Genomic DNA, 7789 nt, shown 5'->3' with positions numbered 1-7789 from the left:
TCTTTGAAGCCGACTCAAAATTACTGAGTAAGGTAAGGAATCTATAGGGTAAAAATATATAAAGAAAGTAGAAGAAAGAGATACCAGAGTAGAAGAAAGAGATACTAGGTAGAAGAGATATCAGGGTAGAAGAAAGAGATATCAGAGTGAAATAAGGACATAATAGAGTAAGAGAAGGAGTGAATTCTATGATCATCGGGTGCAAAACATGGGGATATAATTGTTTAAAGACAGAGACACATATGTCTAAATGTTGTGTTATATGTTAAAATATAGGGGAGATAAAGTTAGTATCAAGCAGTTACATCAGTTCCTGAATTTTGTGCAGGAAACATGCTCTTGGTTTCCAGAACAAAGAACAGTTTATGAGAAGACCTGGACAAGGTCAGAGAACAGATCAGGAAACAATATACAACAGAGGGTCCTAGCAGGATTCTCATTTTTGCTTTTTCCCTGTGGAATTTAATTTAGGAGTACTAAAGACAAAACCCTCCAGAAAAAAAAATAAATAAAAAAAAAATTAAAAAACCAGAGCTGGCTTAGTAACTCTTCTGACAAAGACTCCAGAGGGCTATACCTCCCTCCTACTTAAGAAATCAGTCTGTTACTAATGACAAGGATAGAGAGGAAATACCTGGTAAAGAAAACAACTGGTGCCATGAAATTTCTCTGATCTCTTTGGGGCAAAATCTGATAAATACGTGTGGCTTCCTTTAGCCTGATACTGTTCTGCAGTATCAGTATCAGGTATCAACAACAACAGGCAGACAGCATTTTCATATACAAATGCATTCATAGCTGTGCCAATGATGCTCAGGGAAGCACATTTCTGTGCATCTAAAGGTCATCATATGTGGTCACTCTCCATACTTTATGGGTAAGTAGACATTTACCTCTAGACATTATTAGTACGTTATCCTGTCTTTTGAGAATTTGACTGTGATGAGCCTTGTAGAGGACCTTTTTATGTAACTCTATTTGTGTCCTTTGAATTTCCTGGATTCAAGTGTCTGTATCTCCTCCTAGACTTCGGAAGTCTTCATTTAGCATATATGCCTTTTATGGTTTCTTCTCCATTTAAAATATCCGTTATGCTCATATTCAAGCATTTCATGGTGTTCATTAATTCTCAAAGGCTGTCTTAATTTTTTTCCTTACAGCTTCTTTTCCATCTTTTTGAGTGTTTGAGTTACTTCAAATGTTATGTCTCTAAGTTTAGAGATTTTCTTCTCTATGACCTAAAATGTTGTTGTTTTCTACAAAACTTTTTATTTCTTAAATTTTTCATTTCCAGAATTACTGTTTAATTTTTAAAAAGATGTCTGTCTCATTGTTGAAATGCTCATATGTATCATGCATTAGTTTTCTCATCTCCTACAGTTGTCTGTATTCTGTTGCATGTCATTGAGTTTCATTCTGACCCATATTCTGAATTCCATACTTGACTTCTCTAGAATTTCATTTGTTTTGTCAGTTGTTTATGGAAATTAGTGCACTCTTAAAGAAGAGATAGTTCCATGTTTATTTATCTTGTTTGTGTTTCTTGAGTCCTTGCATTGATATTTGGGTCCTTGATGGAATACTCATTTCTTCTGTGTCTGTGGATAGTGGCATTGGCTTCAGTTGTGTTTGGTCTTAGTGCTGAAGGCTATGTATGTTTTAGGACATATCTGCTGAAAGTTGGTAAAGTAGTCTGTCTTGAATGAGTTGCACACAAGAGTGATGAAGATACTGGTTGAAGGGCTGTCATGGAGAGTGCTTAGATGGTTAGACTGTGTCCTCCCTAGAAGAGCCTGCTTTTCTCTGCCATCACTGAGCTCCTTTCTTATTTCAGTATTCAATGGTGCAGGGTTTTCACTAGCTGCAGGGCTCTGTCTAAGCCAGAGGTGGTGATGGAAGAACCCAAATTGGAGTAAGCTGCCACTCTGGAGCTTTCTTTTCTTGCCTGGCTACTGGCAGCTGAGCTATGTCCTACCTGGAGGGGTGATGGCGAAGAGGATACCACAGAGGCTGAAATGTGTTCTGGGCTTGTTGAAGCTGCAGAGTTCCTTCCACATGGAAAGTGGCTGGAGGAAGTGGTCTACTCAGAAGTCATTTTTTCCCTACTGAGACTGAGTCCCTAGTCCTCACTCAGCCTTTAAGAAACATGGATCACTACTTCTCAGAGTTCTGTCCAAATGGGAGAAGGGCAGGCCTAGATGGTGGGGAGGGATCCTGTGGCAACTAAGTAGAGCCCAGTTTCTGTCGGGGCAGGGTAGCTCCTCCGGGTTGGTGCTCAACCCTAGGGATGAGAGGACTGAGGCCTATGGGTCCCTGCTTCTTCCCTGTGTCCTTCTTTCTAACAGCCACCCTAACCCTTCCCTCTGCACAAACACTTCCTCAAAGAAGGTCCTGACAAGCCACAGTGGCTACTGTTGACTCCAGTGGGAGAGGAACTGCTTTCAGAGTCCTGAATCTGGGGGCAGGGAGCACAGATTTCCCAGATGCTGAAGGGGGATATTGAATGTTTGGGCTCCTCAGTCTCTGCAAGGAGAGGGGAGATGAATATTCAAATATCATGCCATGCTCAGATGGGGGGAAATAGATAGAATCCCTAGTCTCTGTCATTGGAGGGGTACTGAGACCTAGATGAAAACAGGGAGATTGGGGGGTCATTCTTAACTTATTCCCCATAGAGGGGAGCTCCCACCAATTTCTGAGCACTTCTGAGTCATGAATTATCTCATTATGAAGCCTCCATCATCTCTCAGGGTGCTATGGAATCTACTCACTTCCAGTATCTTGAAATCTGTTGTCCTCCCCTCATCCCTCTCCTCAGGAGGTACCTGTGTGCTCCATTTTCCTGGTCTTTCTTGGAGTGAAGATGTACCAGATTTCTCTGGTTGGCTTGCCAGCCTCCACCCTGCAGGGGGATGGCCACACCACAATCCCTTCTCCTCCATTCTCCTCTCTGGATCTTGGGCATGCACGCACACGCACCCGGTGTGAGTTTAAGCCACCGGGTCTGGGATGTGAACCATGGTGGGCTACATGGGAGTTCAGTGACATAGACACTACTCTAACTGCTGATCCCAGAGTTTGTGGCCTCCAGCATTAATGCTTCTTTCCTGTGGCTTGTGGTCTCCTCCTCTTCCTCTGCCTCCTTGGAAGCCACCTCTCCCTCCAAAGCCTCCTCTGCCTCCACCATGGCCCCGAAGCCACCTTTACCCTTAGTCTTGGCCCAGTCCAAGTTAACTTTATTTCCATCAATTTCATCATCTTCCATGACCTCCTTGGCAGCTTTGGCATTTTCCTCACTGTTGAAGTCTACAAAACCAAACCCTTTGGAGGATCCTGTTTCCTGGTCAGTGACTACCCTTGCGCGAATAGAGCCATCAAAAGATCTTTGTATACTTTCTGATAAATCGATCCTCCAAATTCTGTCCCATCATTGGCATCAGTATGTAACTGGAAGTCCCCCATCCTGTAGCCCACTGCAAAGTTATTCCTTCTCAGTTTCGATTTTGCACGGTCAAAGGTCATTCAGTAGCCAGCAAGCCAGCCTTCCTAGCCAAAGACAGCTGAGCCATGGATTGCAGGTCCAGCAAATCAAAGTCAACATCACAGCCAAGATTTACACTCCCTCTTAGAAGAGGACTTGATTTTACCACTTTTCTTTCCCATGTTTTGTGAGAAGGTCGTAGCAAATGTCAGTTTCAAATCTTGGCAAATCTGGTCTTCAATTGAGATTTCTGTTCCCAGAGTGTTATCAGTGTTCCGTTTTCCTGTGAAAGTCAGACCAAACTCACACCATTTATATTTGGTCTCCAAGGTTCCAGTAACTTTACCAGTGTCTGTATTAGATAAACCTGATGTTGATAATTCCACACCACTGCATGACTTTGTGTTCACATCTGGTTTCCCCAGCCCAAAACCAAATCCTTCATTGAAAATATCTCTGGCAGCTTTGCCAAGGTCAGCGTATGATGGAGGAACACACATTGGCCGCACACAGGACTGTGCGTAGGTCACCGTGGTGAGGCAGGGAAGAGATCTGGTGCTCTCCTGAGGGGGGCGCCACTGCTCTGCTTGCAGCTGAGCTCGTTCCCCTGGCTTGGGATCCGGGAGCACTTAAGTTTATTTTTGAGGTCTGTGGGGATGAACCACAACCTCGTTTGTCAGATTTTAAGTAGATATGCACGTTCCCTCCCAGGGGGCTGAGAACAAAGCCCAGACCAGCTGCAAGAGAAGCAAGAACAAGGTCACCTCCACCCTCTGCTTGTACCTTGAGACAGACAGCGCCAACACATGAGGTCTTTCTGTCTGATAGTCCCTAAAATAAAATATTGAGCAATTCCTATAAGTCACTTACTCCCTGATGTTGAAGACAAAGTTACGGGACCCGTAGATGGCATGGTGATTAAGGCACTGGACTCCCACATGGCTGACTGCAGTTCGAATCCTGGACCTGTTGACTTGAAAATCATGCTGGGTGCAAGTGTATGCCCAAAATCCCAAGAGGAGACTGGAGAAGGGATTGTGGCATGGCCATTCCTACTTGAGGGTGATTTATCACTTTCCCTGTCTCTACTTCCCTCTGGAAGCACATGTGCCCTTATAGCAAAAAACTAAAAAAAGGAACAAGACAAAGTTACAATGATCTAAATCTAAGAACTTAACTGGCTTTATTTACAATTCTAGTATAAGCAAAACTTCATTCCATGAACTGAACAGAGAGAGTTGGCTTCATAAACAGAGAAGGGCTGAAAAAGGCAGACCGAAAAACAGACAGCAGGTTGGTCATGTCAGAGTTATAAGGTGGGGGAGGGGAGACAGAACTGTAGGACAACAACTGACTAATTAATGACAGGGTATTTCAGGTGGCTTCCTGCATGTAAGCACTAAAGCAGAGGAAAAAACCTCATTATCATGCTGATTAAAACCAGCCTGTTCAGGAAACTTGGCTGTTACTGCTCGCTTTTGAAGGTTGACCAGATGGCTTAGTTTTAGGCCTGGTGATTCCATTTTGATTTCAGTCTGGTCCAATGGGGTCTATGGAGCTCAGTGGAAATCAGTAGCCTCTGATCATTTTTATTTAACACTTGGTAACTTTGAAAATTTTTTTCTTTAAGTGTCTATTGTACTTTTTTGTTTTTTTAATTTGGTAAGTCAATCCTTCAAAAGTCTAGATTCTCTAGTACAATGTATGAGTAAACTTGTTTTATTTTCTAAAAGCACTTGCTTTTGAGTCTTTTTTTTTTGTTTTTTTTGTTTTTTTTTTTTTGGACAGGGTAAAAACTGTTCTTTGTAATCTTAAAAATCACATTTCCATCTTTCCTTCTGAATTGTGCATCCGTTACATGTTATGCAATATATTTGCATAAAGAAGAAAGATTAATTTACTAATTTAATCAAACAAAGAAGCACAGAAAGAAACAGAAATTCACAATAAAACACAAATATAGACTAAATCCAAATGACAATTTGGATGGGGCAACAGTAAATCACAATGCTAGGTGGAGGACAGCCTAAACATTCAAATTTAATTCCTTCATTATGTAGATACTAAAACTGACTGCAGGGAGACAGGGGATTTTAGTCGATATTCTGTGATTTCAGGGCTGAACCTGGGTAGAACCCAGTTTCCTGGAGCCTTCTAGACTTCTTGCTCAAATATATCTCAGACCTCCTGCTGAGCACCTTCCTATAGGGCTCTAACCACAGTATACAAAGTTATAGTTGTTGGCCATGTAATTCATGTATGTCTTTATTGGTATCACATTTGCCAGTGATTTTGAACCAGGCAAAAAAACAGTCCCAGAGCAGTCTGTGGAATGCAAAGCCCATTTATTTTGAAAGGTCTCAGTAAAGCATAAAATTTTGGTTATAATAATCCATCAGGATTATTGCTTCAAAAGGCATGTTTTAGTTCACAGTAAAACAGCTGAGATGCTGCAAAGATTTTTTTGTTTGTTTTTAAGTTTTCATCTTGGGAATTTTGGCATGCACACACACATGCAGTGATTTTCGACACCAGGTCCAAGACTCAAACCACAGTCGACCATATGGGAGTCCCGTATCTTAACCACTATGCCACCTGCTGGCCCTGGAATTGTATATTTTATAATATGAACTCCACTCTTTCTTCCTCCCAGTGTTCTTGAGTCTGTAATGTAGAGAATGACCTGTAGCCAGTTGGTTGCCTGCGTTATTCTAAATGAGCAAACTCTTGACAACTTGTAACCTCCCCACTTCCTGCCCTTCTCTATTATGTAAACCAACTTTCTGGGTCGCCATTTCGATGTGCACATGTCTGGAAACTAGAGATTCTCTCTTCTGGTTTCTTCATCCTAAGCCTTGGCTCAAATAAACCACTTTTAATTCACTTATCATTGCTCAGTCTTCTTTTTAGGTTAACAGAACCCAAAAGGGGTCGCCTAGTAAAACACTAAAATCATTTATCTCTGGGAAAGTGGAGCTAAGTGTATACCTTTTCAATTCTGAAACTATTTTTTACATTATATTTTAAAGATGTATTTATTTATTTATTTTGGAGAGGTTTTTGCTATAGGGCGCATGCGCTCACCAGAAAGACAGAGAGAGAGAGACAGAAAGTGAGAAATCACACCCCAGTGGGATGGTCACGCCACAATCCCTTCTCCTCCATTCTCCTCTCTGCATCTTGGGCATGCACGCACATGCACCCGGCGTGAGTTTAAACCACCGGGTCTGGGACGTGAACCGTGGTGGGCTACATGGGAGTTCAGTGACATAGACATTACTCTAACTGCTGGTCCCAGATTTATTTATTTAATTTTATTTGCTATTATTATTTATATTTTAATTTTACCAGAGAAAGACAGACAGAGAGAGAAAGGTAAAATGAGAAAGCAAGCCACTAGGTCTGGGACTCAAAGTGTGGTCTGCCATCTGAGAGTCTAGCACCTTAACCACCATGCTGCTTGCTAGCCTCAATTTTGCAACTATTTTTATGATAAACTTGCATTAATTTTATACTTAGAACAAAATTGAAAGAAGATAAAAAAGTAAGATTTATTTTGCAACTTAGTGAAATCATTAAAAGAGATGACTCTGGAAATCTCATGGAGGAAAGAGAGTCTGACTGGGAAAGCAGAGAGGACAGGTTGGTGGGAGAGGATGTTTTGGTGGATTTGCATTCTGGCAGGAGAGCAGTCACATCCTGAGAACTTGGCAGGAAGAAGGGCCTGGAAACTCCTGGGTCGCCACCCCCTCCACCCCACCCTCAGCTGCAGGCAGTCCCAGCATAACCTGCAGCTGCAGACCCTGAGAGGAATGGAGTCCCAAAGGCACACTTTTTACCTTCTTTCAAATCCGTGCCTTTCAGTGGCTTTATGTCTTGCCTTAAGAGACTGTTCAAGATGTGAGAAGGTAGAATTTCCCAGGAAATAGGGATGAACAGCAAGTAGCTTTGGGACAGCATGTTTTTGTTTTTGTTTTTAAGAAGGATTTTTGCTATAGGGCACATGCGCTGGCTAGAGAGACAGAAAATGAGAACTCAACCCTTAGTGGGATGGCTACACCATAATCCCGTCTCCTCCATTCTCCATTCTCCTCTTGGGATTCTAGGTATGCATGTACTTGTGCTTGAAGTGAGTTCCGAGCCTCCATTTCCAGGACTCAACGGTGGTCAGCCTTGGGAGTCCAGTGACATAACCATTATGCCATCTGCTGGTCCCAGGGATGGTATTGTTTATTTAGGATATAACGATTTCCTCCAAGGTATGGGAGTACTTCAGAAAGTTTAGAATTAAAGGGTGAATTTATTATG

General features: G+C 42.1%; 1 pseudogene; it reads right to left on the bottom strand.

Annotated features, from left to right (window-relative positions):
• Positions 1-3351: 3351 nt before the first annotated feature.
• On the bottom strand, positions 3352-3984 carry LOC102472826 (voltage-dependent anion-selective channel protein 2 pseudogene; annotated as a pseudogene).
• Positions 3985-7789: the final 3805 nt, after the last annotated feature.

The sequence above is a fragment of the Tupaia chinensis genome, unplaced genomic scaffold, assembly GCF_000334495.1.
Source record: "Tupaia chinensis unplaced genomic scaffold, TupChi_1.0 Scaffold142833_1, whole genome shotgun sequence".
NCBI classification, from domain to species: domain Eukaryota; kingdom Metazoa; phylum Chordata; class Mammalia; order Scandentia; family Tupaiidae; genus Tupaia; species Tupaia belangeri.
The sequence above is the reverse complement of the archived record's forward strand: the minus strand, read 5'-3'. Positions and strand labels throughout refer to the sequence as shown.